We start from the raw sequence: 15,659 nt of genomic DNA on the forward strand, positions 1-15,659 counted from the left end.
GGGAGGCGGGAGGAGGGGCGGGGGCGAGGGGCGGGGCGAGGAAGGCCCCTCCCTCCAGGCAGGGGGTCGGCTCTCCCGCCAAAAGGCTCTAGAATGGGCCTCCTTTATGGCTCTGGTGGTGTTTGGGTTTTCGAAAAACTCCAGGAGGCGGAAAGCTGCTTTCTATGCAGGAAAGGGTGCTGAGAACCGAAAGGATATTTAAGTGAAATCTCTCTTTGTGCCACTAACTATGGCCGCAGTAAAGCCACACTGACATGTAATCTTCCCATCGCTGCCGGGTTTTTGAGGAAGGGAGGAAAAAACGACAAGCCATTTCAAAACAGACCTTTGTGAGCCTTTTTGGCCGGTGCGTGTGTGGACACAGTCTGTAGCTTGAAATAGAATCTGCAAGGATCTTCCAGGGACTGGGCGGGCTGTGGGGGGAGGAATTTTACTTGGCCCTTTATTCTGCAGGCCTCCTTGTGATCTGAATGTTCTGTATGTAATGTGTAGAGTTTTCCTTTGCCATCACCAGCCAGAATAAATCATTATTTAAGAAGCTGAAAAATATACCTTGATATGGGGCTTTCAGAATGAAGGAATACACAAGAGGTTTCTCTGGCTTCCAGGTATACTTTAGCTCTGCAGCCCTCCCAGAGGTTGATAACAGGGAGCAGTTGATTGACAAGGTGCACTTGATTTAAAGGTTGTTAGAAGATGTCAGTGGATCTAGGATACATAATCTTTGAGTCAATGAAGATCCTCCAGGTGTACTATAGAGACGAATTGAACAGAAATAACTGCCTCTACCAAGCTATTATTCTTAGCAATAAAAATAGTGGATACTTATTAAATTTTAGTATTAAAATAAATATTAGTAAGTTTATATTTAATCTTTAATGTGCATATTAAATGTACAGTATCCCTCTTAAATGATAGAATATTTTTATTAAATCAACTTAAAATGCAGCCCATTTTACTGTTCATAGTAAAAGGCATTGGTTTTAATATTAAACACTTTAAAAACTGCTAGTGTACGACCTTCTGACACATCCATTGTTAAGCAAGTATTGGAGAACGTGACCTGTACTGCTTCCTTAGAGGTCAGGGCTTCTCTAGAGTTTGCATATGGTTATACAGATACAATAGACACTGATTAGTAATTGCTTGATTTTCCTGCCATCTATCTGTAACTAATTTAAAAGCGAGCACACCACAAAGTACAAATATGAATCAATGAAAGGGACCCACCGCACAATTAAACAAAATTGCTTTCCAAAGAAATCTGAAAGTAAAGATCACAGAGTAATTATGGATACCCATCCCAGGGATGAAGATAAAGATCAAAGTTGAGATATAAATGATTGAGTTCAGCAGAACCACCTCAAAACTACACTACGAGATCAACAAAACAAGTGAGTTGAGTAGTGGTCATGGGAGTACTAAAAGTATCACTGGGAAATCTGCCCAAGGATTGTCTAAACAATGTTTTCCAAAGATATTGGAAAAGAACTTAAGGCAACATTCACTGCAGCATTATGCTTAATATCATAATCTCCCTCAGACCACTGAGGGAGATTATACAAGTTTGGGCACATTTTCTGCTGCAGGATAGTGGTCGAACACTTGAGAGAAAAAGTGCTAAAGCATATATTTTTTTTAAAAAAAGTGCTTTTAAAGATCTTAGCTCTAAGAGGTACTGTAGTTCTCTGGTGATAATTGATAATAAGCAATAAATATTGGGGATATAACATTTAATTATTAAGAGAAACTATATCAAGAATAAAGTATTTAACTAATTACATTTAGATTTTTATTTATTCATTTTTTTGTGGGGCTAGAGATCAAACTGAGGGCTTTCAGCCTTGAACATGCTAGGCAAGATTCCACCAGTGAGCTACAACCCAAGCCCAGATACTGTTTTATAATCCTCATAGGAGCTGGATACAATAGCATAGGTCTGTAATCCCTGCTACATAGGAGACTGAGGCAGGAGGATCATAAGTTTGAGATCAGCCTGGGCAACTTATCAAGACCCTATCTCAAAAAAAATAAAAGGGTTGAGGCTATAACTCAGGGTAATACTCCAACTTCCTGGTCTAATCCCCAGTAACTTAAAAAAAAAATCTTCACAGGAATTTTATTGGACAACATATACTCTTTTAGAATGAGAAGTGTGAAAAATTAAATTAATATGTTTTTGATCTTGAGACAAACTGTTTTTATTTTAAAGAAATTTTTTCTTGTGTGTTGAGGAAGATGAATATTACCAAATATTTTCTGTATATGAATCCTAGTAGCAAGAAGAATTGACATTTAATAGAAACTTCTCTAATGTACTTCTGCTTACCTGACTTGCCGGACCCATGCTCTTCACATTTTTATAAAGCCACTCACTGGTATTCAGAGAGTCTCTGGTCTCACATCTAGTAATGTCCCTACTACTGGAGCACTCCTACAAACTGAGCTTTATATGACTCTCAAGAACCAGTTTTGTGTATTTCCAATCCCATTTGCCATGGGGTTATTATTATAAATGCATATTAAATAACACATGGAGCATAATAAAATATTCAAAATAAATATGAAGCTGAAAGCTTCAAATAACTTGCTGAAGGAATTGGAGCAAAAAGTGTGGTTGATTGGGAGGAAAGGAATCATAAAAATTGTAACAGATGCTGAAATTGCATTGTTTCTTGAGAATCTTCAACCTTTCAATTCACTTTAAAGAATGCAAAATGGGTCATCTTAAAGGACGCATTACATACTTATGCTTGATACAAAAAAGACAACTTGAAACTGCAATTAGTGTTTATACTCCAAGATTAGGCAATGCCTTATATAAAATGTAGACAGGAATATATATTGACATCTTTAAAGTTCAAATGTTTAAGATCTCTAGTTTTTTCTGTAGTTTCCCATTTTGAGTTATCTCAATTGACTGGCCCCAGTCTTGATTACATCAAAGGACCTCTTCTAAATGTCTATATATTGCTGCCTTTCCTATAAATGTCACCTTTCCTTAGAGTTTCCATTATATGTAAAATTTAAAAAATACCTATTTATAGACTATTATTAGCATCTTAAAGGGCATTTTGGTTTGTCTAAATCACTTCTGACTCCAAAATTTACCCTGGAAAAAACTTTTTTAAAATTAACTTCTGGGCCAGGCCTGGTGGCTCACACCTGTAATTCCAGCAGCTTGGGAGGTTGAGGCAGGAGAATCACAAGTCCAAAGCCAGCCTTAGCAACTTAGCAAGGCCCTAAGCAACTTAGCAAGTCCACATCTCGAAATAAAAAATAAATAAATAAAAAGGGTTCGTGATGTAGCTCAGTGGTAAAGTGCCCCTGGGTTCGATCCCTGGGACCATAAAAAGAAAAAAAAAACTTCTGTCAGATGCATTGTATTTTTTGTTTTCCTTTAAACATTACATTGTAGGAAGACAATGAAAGGTTGTCAGTGAAAGGTTGAGGCTAATCGAACCCTCATTAAAGGTGGTTCTAATATGTTTTGGAAAAAGAAAGCAAAAGAATAAATTGATGGCATTTTTTTCATGCTTAAACTATAGAACTTCCAAGAAGAATACTATTTGTATCTTATTCCTTTAAGTGATTTTATCTTACTGAAATACTGATTCTGTTTTTTAATAGATGCAGTGATATAGTATTTGGTTCTGCCATTGAAGTTCTCTCTTTGGCATATATTACCATCTAATTCTGAAACAGTGACTTTCATGTGTTAAGATGTGAACAGTCTGTTTCTAAAACAATCTACATCCATTGTTAAAATTGTTTTCCTACAGGATTTAGAAATACAATAAATTTAAACAGGTAACTTTTTCAATTAATGTAAAATAATTGTGTTGCCATTACAGCATTCTATTATGACCCTGATCTTAGCAATACTAGCAATTAATTCTTATTAAATAAAGATAGTGTTGTAGGTATATACAAAAGAAAACCAGATATATTTTCAACCCTTTGAAATTAATCACTCTAATCCACATGCACATGAAGCCAGATAAGTATTTTACATATTGTTATATCCTTTGATCTAACTCAGATCCTTTGCATATAGAAATAACTCAGTAAATATTTATGAAACTGGGCTTTTAAAAACTTTAAAACTATTTAAAAACTTTATTAAAAACTATTTTCATGAAATTGTGTGTATGTATAAAATGAATATGCATTTGCTTTGGAGCTATTAAGATGTCAATTTATTAATTTTTGTGCATGCTCTTCATTAAATTCTGTGCTTGGCAAAGCTGTAATTCAGTCAGTGAGGTCAATTTTCCCACATTTAAAAAAAAATTTCTGGTTGATAAGAATTTGGGTTACATATTTTGTTCACTACCTGAAACCTGAGGTAAAATTATCTTTTTAAAATTCAATTTAGCTTTTAAAAGATAAGATTAAAATATATGCTTTATGGAATTATGCTCATGACTTACAATGCAGGAGAGCCCCCAACATAATACATATTGCTATTACATAGATTTGGATAAAATGCAAGTCAAGTTGGCATCTCAAAAGTAAGAACTCAATATAGTCTTTATACCATAGCCAATGTTTCCCAAACTTTTTGCCAATGAAAATGATTTTTTTAAGCTTAATTTGTATAAATAGCAAACAAAAGCTTCATTGAATATTTAAAATGCTTACTCTTACTACAGTGAATGTCCCTTGTATGTTTTAAAACCCTCCAAATTGATTTCCTGATTCTGTTAACAGGTCACTGCTTGAGACAGTTCTCTGTGAGTGTATTGTGTTTCTGTGTATACAAGAAAGACGGGCTCCCTTTCCAAGGATGTTATCTTTTCAGGGATGTTTGTACAGCAAAAAGCCTTGAGAGACAGAGATGATGTCTCCCTCCAGAGCAAAGGGCATGTTGGATTCCCTTACATTATAACACAGATAATGGCTCCTTGTAGGGCGAAGGGTCTCTAAGTTCAATGTTCCTCTCCTGAAATGGATCCCCATTGTATGTGCGGGATTTGAAACCCTCTTAATGTCACCCTGTGGAAATCGAGGCTGAGAGACAACAAATGCAAACACTGACCCTTTGAAAGGCACAGTTTGGCTCTGATCCTACGCTCCTCCCTCTGTCCTCAGCCAGCACCACTAAGTCTGGCAGTCTTACTTATTAGCATCTTGGGTAAAATCTCAGACCTTCCCAGCTCTTGATAGTCACACACCACACATTTTGGAAAATACTTCTTTAGTCTATATTCAAGGCTTTAATCTTGTCCCTGTTGAGAGAGTTCATTATGTGTTCAAGTTGAAAAGAAAAGAAAAAAGAACTTTCAAAATGAAGAATAATTACATGAAAGAGGACATATTTTTTTTACAACAAAAATCCAGACTTTATTCAGAAATGACTTAGAATTTTTATAACTCTAACTTTGAAGAAAAAAATGAACCATAGGAAAAGGCAAAATGTTCCATATATCATATCATGTTCTCTCTCTCTCTCTCTCTCTCTCTCTCACTAAGGATTTAACCCAGGGACACTTTACCACTGAGCTAAATCCCCAACATTCTTTTGAGACAGGTTCTTACTAAGTTGCTTAGGGCCTCTCTAAATTGCTGAGGTTGCCCTCAAACTTGTGTTCCTCTTGGCTCAGCCTCCCAAGTCATTGGAATTAGGTGTGTGCCACCATGTCCCACTCAATGTTGGGATGCCCACAAATTGACCTGAAAAGGATCAATAACAAAGACAGTCCTTGCAGTAGCAAAAATCCATTATTTTGCTGGCCTATGCCTATAATCTCAACAGCTAGAGAGGCTGAGGCAGGAGGATAGTGAGTACAAGGCCAGCCTCAGCAACTTAGAAGGCTGTAAGCAACTGTTTTTTAGTCAACTATTTCACTGCTGTGACTAAAGGATCCAATCAGAACAATTTTAGGGAAGAAAAGTTTTTTGAGGGCTCATGGTTTCAGAGATCTTAGTCCATAGAAGGCCACTCTATTCCTCAGGGATCAAGGTGAGACAGAACATAGTGACTGAATAGTGTGGCAGAGGGAAGCAGCTCACATGATGATCCAGAAGCAGAGGGAGAGCTGTCTACTTTCCAGATACAAATATATACCCCAAAGCTACACCCTCAATTCTCACTTCCTCCAGCCACTCCTTAGCACTTCAGTTACCACTCAGTTAATTTCTATCAGAAAATTAATTCACTGATTGGGTTAAGACTCCCACAACCCAATCATTTCTCTTCTGAACCTTCTTCATTGTCTCGCATGTGAGCTCTTGGGAGACATCTCACATCCAAACCATAACAGCAACTTAGTGAGACTATATCTCTAAATAAAATATGAAAGGTGCTAGGGATATGGTTCAGTGGTTGAGTGCCCAATTCCTGGTACCCCCCCCCAAAAAAAAAGATTATTTTGCATTTATAATTTTAAAGAAAATTCTAATCAGAATTGAATATATTAAGGCATATCTCAAGTCAATTAAGTCATAAAGCCAAATTTCACAATTATTTTTAGTCTTAGTTCCAAAGCAAATAGAAAATACATACAGTTTTCTATTAATATTCATGGGGGAATGATTTAGGACCTCCTATGGATGTCTAACCCCACTAGTGCTCAAGTTCCTTAAATAAAATGGAATAGTATTTGTAATCACCTAACCATATCTTCCTGAATATTTTAATTAATAACTCAAAATACTCATAATGCCTATGCAGTGTAATTGTTATGTAAATAGATGTTACAGTAAATTGTCTAGAGAATAGTGAAAGACAAAGTGTCTGAACATGTTCAGTATAGATGCAGCCACCATAGACCTGACTTCTTAGTATACAATGTGATGCAATATGAATAAGGTTCAGACAAGAAAAGGGATTAAAGGGCTATAAAATGGCAGGAGGCACAGTGTGCCTGCAAATGACCATATTTCTGTGGATCATCAACAGTTTCTTTAAACTTTCTGGACTATTTTTTTTCTAAATATTTTCAATCCAAGGTTGGTTAAATCCCAGAATTCATGGATATGAAGGACCAACTATTGTGCTGCAGCATCAACTTGTCAATATTGTGTTACGTTACAGAGTCTTACTGAATACACTATCATTTTAGCAGAACTAAGCTTGTTACACCTCTCTCTTCAAACAGGAGCCTCATTCAGACATAGACAGCCTCCTGACCGCCCCTGAGGTTTCTATGGTTAGAAAGGACAAGGCACACCCAGATTGCTTTAGGTGTTGGACGTTTGTGCAAGAATTTCTTGGGAACCCCAGGAGCACACTCAGCAATTACAAAGTCATTCTGTGTCCCAGTGCTTCTAAAACTGTAACTTTCAGCAGATCATGAATCACTTCGAGAATGACTCACAGGCATGTAGAGTACAAAGCAGCTCTACTGATCAACTTTTTTTTTCTCCATGGATCATGTTCACATCAGCATAAAGAGCTCTGGTTGGGTCACTCTTACAGGATGTCTTTCACACCCAGTTCTTTCAGTTTTCACATACACTTATTTACACAGGTGTCTTTGGATCTGACTGAGTCAGTTCAGCCAAGGTAGCAGGATTACTTTCATTTGAATTCATGCAGGGGAAAAGCTGTAGCAACTCAAAGAAAAACAATTACCTGATGTGGTTGTCCTCTGCAGAGAGCTATGGGTGGATGAGGCCATAGTTGCCCAACTGTGTGAGTCAGCTGTCTGTCTCTGTGACAAAATACCTGAGAAAATCAACTTAAAGGAGGAAATGTTTATTTTGGTTCATGATTACTTGGCCCTGTTGCTTTGGGCCTGTGGTAAGACAAATCAACATGACAAGGAGCATGTGGTGGAACAAAGCTGCTCAACTCATGGCATCTGGGAAGCAAAAAGAGGGGGGGGAGGGGCTGTGGTGCCCTTCAAGGGCATGCCCCCATTCACCTAATTTCCTCCAATTAGGCCCATCCCCAATAGTTTCTACTACTACCAATAGTATCATCAGTTGGAGACCAAATCTTCAATACATGAGATTTGGGGGGACATTTAAGATCCAAAACATTATGCCATCATTAAAGTCCCTTAGATAATATCTTAACATCCTTGTGAAAAAAGCCACCAACACCTGCTAAGTGAAAATCAAACTGGAAAAATTAGAGCACTTGAGAGAGAATTTAGTTTCATCACTTGATTTGATAGGTAGTAAACTGAGTTCTTCAAAGAGTAAACCCAATCAAGAATCCTGGTCTCCTGCTTCCTATTTGGCCTGAATTCCACCAAATTCCCAGGTCTGGATGTTATACCCATCCTTAGGACCGCATAAGAGCGTTAGCCCTTCCAATGAGATTCTGTTTTTTCAGCCACTGCCACAAAGTCTGCTTCATGACAATGGTGAGGTATCCTCTCTCTGGCTCTCTTTCTTTTTGTAAATTCAGTTGAATCACTTCAGATTTGAATCACTTTAGATCATATTCAGATTGCTTTTTAAATTTTTCTCACTTCTTGAATGATATCACTTAATTTTAAATTATTTTCCCATTTCTACTTTATCAATCACTTATTACCATGAACAACCTTGACAAACAAATTCATGCCTTATACTGTTCATGGTTTTCAAGACTAGTTTTAGATATCACAATCTCCACAAAGCTTCCCTGGTCACAAGACTGGGCTTCATTCTCTTTGCACTCCTGGAATAAACGTTGTTCATAGCATGGAACACCTTACATCTTCACCCGAATACCTGGCTTTCTTCCCACTAGACAGTGAGCAACTTATTTTAAGTATCCCAGAATGCAATGCACAATTTGGAAGGGTGCTATGTGTGCCTCTTAATTGGTGTGTATGAGGCCAACTTCAGTGAAAAATGGTCATATCCAAGATAGGGTTCCATGGCTGAGACTAAAGAGAGAAAAAAACACAAAAGAGAAGTAGTTTGCTTTTCCTTGACTGGCCCAGGATTTTTAATAATGTTTGTTTTAGTTGCTGAAGCTATTTTCTGCATGTGCTTTCCCTTGCCTGGTTTTGCCTAGCCAAATCTAAGTGGGCCTTCAAGCCCGGTGAATTTGGCTTCCTTTCTACTCCATCCTACTCTTAGAAGCCCCCTTTCTGAATTTCTATTATGCTCATAATCTTTATCTCTCTCATTTAGCACGGCATTATGTTCTTAATCATTTACCCTTGGCATTTGAAACACTCCATCCACACCATCTAGTCTCATGCAATCAAAGGAAGGCAGTCCAGGGCTGGGTGTAGCTCAGTGGTAGAGGCCTAGCATGTTCAATCAAGGTCCTGTATTTGATTCCCAGGATTGGAAAAACAAAGCAACAACAAGAAAATTAAGCCAAACCCTGGTGTTCTCAAAGAAACACACAGTCAAGGAACCAAAAAGTTCTTTTCCCTCAAAATTTCTTTTTTTAACTTGCCTTTCTCATACACTCTGAAAGCTACACAGTTCTCTTCCATATACTTTCTCTAGAAACTCAGTGCCTAATCAGTGCCCCCACACTTTTCCTGGCTGAGAAAGTCCCTTCCCTGAGGACATGGAGATGGATCACACTGCTCTGACCCAGTGGCTGTCGGAATGGCTAAAAGGAAGAGGTCTCCTGTGTCTGTATACCCCCAGACTATCTAGCATGGTTGGACAAGCTGCCCTATCCTCTCCTTCTCTGCACACTCTTCTCTTTCAGGACACTTGCTTTTGGCCTCTGGGCCACACTGTCTTGTGATCTGTCAAGAAATTACATATGACCAGAGGCAATATCATCTCTCACTGTCCCCCTTAAGAGCTCTAGCCTTGGGTGCAACTCCCACATCCCTGTTTGCTTGTGGCTTATTTGACCAGTCTAACTATTAGACTGTGCCAGTTGGCACAGGTATTGCTGTTGACTTTATATGTCTTAAATAAAGGCCATTTATTATAATAACTAGTTCTGAAAGGTGTGTAGTCTTTGTAATTTCCTTAGTACCTGGCACAAAACTGGATAGGTGTAACTGTTGATTGATATGATTGATTATATGATGCCTTGTGCGAGACAGCGGGGGAGAGGGAGGGGAAGGAAGGAAGGAAGGAAGAAAGAGGTGCCTAGCTCTATTAATTGTATGAAATGGAATCTTACATTTAGGTTTTCTCTTTGTGTTAGAGTTCTGGCTGAGACCCCAAGCTAAGAACAGAATTATGAAGAGTCCACACATTCTCAAGAGAGAATATAGACATTTTGTGCCTTTAGATCATTATCAGGTCTCAGAAAAACCTGACCAATCATCCCCTTCCACCTACACAGAGTAGGCACATGATCAGAGGAGATGGGTAAATATAGGTTTCTTTAAAGGAACTTTCTGAATATTATTTTGGCCACCACCATCCCTTCATCTCTGACTCTGACAGAATGAGAAGGGTTTGAATGGAGCCTCCAAAGGCAAAAAATTTAAAAAACAACAACAACAACAAAACTATGTGCCTTTTGATGCAGAGGCACATGCAATAGAAAAGTCTTAGGATAGGTGGTAGGCAGATGAGATGTGGTAGAACAAAGCTAAGAACGAGGTCTCCATGGAGTGGCCTCAATTCAAATTAGTTGGGGGAGATGGTGGAACAAAAGCCAGGTTTTCTGCCCTGGACAAAGTGGCTGTAGAGAAGTAGCCAGGCGAGTGCTCTCTGAAGTAGTACAGTCCACTAGGACTGCCTGCCAGACCAAGGTGAGTGTGACAGAGGGCCTCTGGGAGACGAAGCTTCCAGGGCGGGGTCTAGAGCAGGCCACTCTCTCCAGGAACCTGGGGTGGAAGTTTCCCAGCAAGGGGAGCAAAGGTGGAATGTCTCCAGGGAATCCACAAAAATTCCCCAAGAGAGAAAGCCAGAATTTGGGCTTCCGCCATCCATAGGGCAGAAGAACCACCCCACAACAACACCATTTAAACCCTTCTGTATACCAGTTCTCTTCCTTTCTTTGCCTGGAGTTAAGGCAAAACGATGAGGGAATGATGACCCAATGAATTGGCCTCTGGTAACACTTGTACTCACCACACTATAGACAGGCAGATCATCCTCAGAAATCAACACTAATGAAAAGAAGGCCAGAGATAAGGGGCTCCTGAGCTTGAACAATGGCTTCTTTCAGAGTCACTGAAAGAAGTGTCAGAAGGGTCCTTTATATAAAATAGTGTCGAATCACATAAGACTTTCATGGTAGGAAACCAGAATTGATTTGTGCAGAAGCCTTCAAGGTTGTGGTGGTGGAAGTTGTTCGCATGCATTCTCTGGATAACTATAACAACTGACTTTGGAAAGTTCTGGAGCATCACCCTTTTGACTTGGATCTAAGTGCTGTGTACTTCTGAGGTTCATCTTGATCTCTGCTCTAGGAATCATGTCCCTTTCCCTTTTCCTACCAGTAGCCTTTTTACTCACAATGCAATTTCTTTCTTAATACTCAAGTGCATATGATCTAGGCCACCAATTCTGAAATTCAAAATTCTTAACTCTCACTACTCAATTAACATTTCGTTAAGAAATTCACTTCTAATTTTCACATCATCCATTGGGGGAAAAAAAGCATATTTAAAAATATCTGATTAAGGGCTGGGATTGTGGCTCAGTGGTAGAGCACTTGCCTAGCATGTATGAAGTACTGGGTTCAATTCTCAGCAATATATTTGGGGATAGGAAAGATAGTAGAATGAAACAGACATTATTATTACTATATATATATAATCATATATATATATATATATATGATTCTGCAACCTGTACACTCAGAAAAATGAGAAATTATATCCCATCTGATTCACATGTAGATATATCAAAGTCATTGTACTGTCATGTATAACTAATTAAAACAAATTAAAAAATTTTAAAAATTGTAAAAAATAAATAAAAATAAATTAATAAAAAAATAAAGTTCCATTGACAATTTAAAAAATAAATATATTTGATTAAAATCTTTGCCCACAATGAGACAAAAATAAGTAAATAAAGGCCTATAAGTTTAAGAGCTGAAAAGAATGTGTCAATAATAAAAGGTTAATTAATTGGTAGAAAATTTCCCAAGGCAGGAAAGAAAAGAGGCAGTGGGAGAAGACAGAATTAGGAGTAAATTCCAGTTCTGCTACTTGCTAGAACTAAGAACTTGGGACAAACTGCTCAGTCTCTTGGAGTCTCAATGTTCTAACTTGGAATTCCTAGATAATAGTTGGGTTTTCTCTAGGATTAACAAGATGGTTGATACAAAGCACTTAGCACAATGTTTGGCTGTTAAATGTTCAATGCTATTGCCCCTTATCTTGAAGTTAGTACTGTGTCTCTTATCTTAAAGTCAGTAAAACTAGCCTTATTGGTAGTTCTCCAAAAGATAAAAGGTTGCCTCTCTTGTCAGCTGACCTCACTGGACCATTGGACCTATGAGTCAGAAATCAGGTTCTACCACTGGCTGTCTGACCCTGGGTAAGATACTGAACCTACCATGTCTAGTAATGAACACACATACATACACACACACACACAGGCACACAGGCACACATGGAACATTAAACAATTTCCAAAGGGTGCTTTGGAAAGAGGGATTGTAATTCAACTCATGGAATGAATGATGGAAGGAAAATATCTTCCTTGGTTAATTGTCCCCATGAACAGTCTGCACTTGGGTTTTCCCTCCTAGTGCCTCCCAGGTAGCTACCTTATTGCCCTCAGAAAGGGATCATCTTAAACCTCTTCCACTCACCTTTTACCTCTATGGCCAACACTTTCAATTGGGCCTCTAACACATGTTCTCCTTCTTCCTTACTTACATATTTCTATTTTTGTGGAAAAGAGTAGATAAATGTCTTGAATGTTATGGTGCATGAGTTATCTAAATAATTGTGATAATCCTGTTTCATATTTCCTTGGTCTTCTTTGAAGCCAGAGAGTAGTCATGTAACCTAGTTTTGGCTAATGATACCGAAGAAGAGATCATTGCACAACAAACACAAGGTTGAGAGCCAACATCTTCAGGACAACAAAAAGAAAGAGAGCAATTCCTGGGACCTTTGTTATTACTAACAATAGGAGCACTGAACACAAGTTTATAATTTCATTGGAGTTTTTTTTTTCTTTTTAGACTATATCACATGCAGATCACAGAGCCAAATTACTGTGTTCTTTAAAGTCATATTATACAAATTTTCTGTGTCATTAAATTTGACACAAGTATGTCCACTTGTTTATTTTTGGTCTTTATTTTGTAGCCCCTCCCACCCCATTGTGTCTGAAGTGTGAATGCAGAAGAAGACTAATGTTCCTGCTTAACAACAGGCAATTCGGCAGCAATCCCCGACAGGAGGGAACCATTCCTCTCCTATTTTTAGACCACCAAGAATGAATGAGGACCATCCATCCAAATTTTTGAGGACAGACTACTCTGTCTACAGATTTAAATGTTAACGTCATCCAGAAACACCCTCACAGACATATGCGGAAGTAATGTGTAAGCAAATATCTGGGCACTCCGTGGCCCAGTCAAGTTGATGCATAACTTACACTATCCATAATACTGTGCAACTTGCCTTTTCCACTTAGTAGTATATCATGGAGATTACAACATTGCATAGTCTTCCTCATTACTTTCAGGACTACTCCATTATGTAGCAGTGCTCTATCCTGCGAGCATACCACAGTCAATTCACTGAGTTCCCATGTTAGGACAATTACCAGTATTTTACAAATAGTCATCTAACAATATATTTTCACATTTTTATTCAAGTATTTTTAAGATATATTCCTAAAGTAGGATTGTTGCATCTAAGGTAAATATATATATATATATATATATATATATATATATATATATATAATTTTGCCAGATATGGCTAAATTATCCATTGGGCTTTAGTCATTTAGTTACATTCTAACCACCTTATTGCCCTCAGAAAGTGATCATCTTTCCAAGATATAAAAATCCATTTCCCCACAATCTTGATAAAAGTGTTTAGTCAAACTACTTAATTTTGGCATTTTTGAAAAGATGTCTAAATGAAGTTTGATTTTACAATAAAATGTGTGTTTTCAGTTTTCAGAGGAAAGTCAAACATTTTTAATACATTTAAGTGTTATTTGAAATTTTCTGCATAAACTTCCCTTTTATGTTTTTATCATACTTTTCTACAAAGTTGCTAATTATTCTCGATTCTAGAAGTTCATTATATATTTGTGATATTAACCCTTCATATGTGAAGTAAGTGACTAATATTTATTCCATTTATCACTTGTCTTTTTTGACTTGCTTATGATAGATTCTTATGATACAATGTTATTACTTTCATGTGGTCATATCTATTAATATTTTCACTTATTTGGTTTATATTTTGAGTCATTGTAGAAATAAATTTTTACTTTGAGCTAATGAAGTAGTTACCCAAGTTTTCTCTTAACACTTGTATGGTGTCTTAGTCAAATTTCCATTGCTATGACAAAAACAACTTAAAACGAGGAAAAATTCATTTTGGATTGTAACTCCAGAGGCTTCAGGCCATGGTGATTTGGCCCTGTTGCCTTTGGGCTTGTGGTGAGGCTGTGCATCATCGCAGGGAGAACATTGTGGAGGTAGCTCAAAACAAAAGAGAGGGAGAAAGGGGCCAGAATCCCAATATCCCCTTAAGCATGTCCCCAAAGACCTAACTTCCTTCCATTAGACCCCCACCTCCTTCCTAAAGGTTTCACTACCTCCCAGTAGCACCACAGGCTGGTGACTAAGCCTTTTAGCATAAGGGCTTTGGGGAAAATTCCAGATCTAAACTATGGCATATGGTTTTGTTTAGTTTTAATATATACTTCTCTGGATTCTGATTTAGTTCCATGTACTGAACAATGGATCTAATTTTATTTTTAATGTCACTATACAGTTACTCCAACAACTTATTAATAAGTTCATCTCTTCTCCATTGATTTGAGATGCCATCTTTCTCATACACTAAATTCCTATGTATCATTGAATTCCTATATATCATAAATCCAATATTTTAGATTTACTATTAGTTTTTAGAATATCTACTCATCCTTTAATGATACAGAATTATACCTAGCATGCTATGATATGTTTTATTATTAGATAATACCTTTACTTAATGTTGCAAAGTGATTTCCAGCACATACTGGCATACTGGTAACTTCTGTATTCCCTTTCATTATTCCTCCTTTGTGTGTATGTGTGTGTGTGTGTGTGTATACATATATGTATGTATATATATATATATATATATATATATATATATATATATGATTTATACTACTATAAATATGGTCTTTGCCTCCATTTGGTTTCTCTAGATGATTTGTGTGTGTATGTTTGTGTGTGTGTGTGTATGTGTGTGTGTGTATTAATCTTTCTCTACTTTCACTAAATTCTATTATTTTTGTAATGTTTTCCCATGGATTCTTTGAATTTTTCTAGATATTTAATACTTATAGCTTTTGAAAATATAGTTCTATATCTTCCTTTCTGATTCTAATGTCTGTGCCACTTCATATTGACCAGTTACTTTTGCAAATGCCTTCAACAAAATTGTAGAGAGCAACGGAAACAGCAGAGCTCTTTGCTTGTTTTTTGTTTACTTGGAAATCCTTTAGTACTTCGTCCCTGCCCCCCCCCCCCCCCCCCCCCCCGCTGCATTCCCACTTAAGAAAGTAGATCATAACTGTTTTTTTCTTGCTCGGCTGAAAAAGTACTCACATCTTTCTCAGTCTTTATAAGTATAACCCCT

Source organism: Marmota monax, unplaced genomic scaffold (assembly GCF_021218885.2).
Source record: "Marmota monax isolate L192 unplaced genomic scaffold, Marmota_monax_Labrador192_F-V1.1 WCK01_AAM20220418_F8-fsc00044, whole genome shotgun sequence".
NCBI classification, from domain to species: Eukaryota; Metazoa; Chordata; class Mammalia; order Rodentia; family Sciuridae; genus Marmota; species Marmota monax.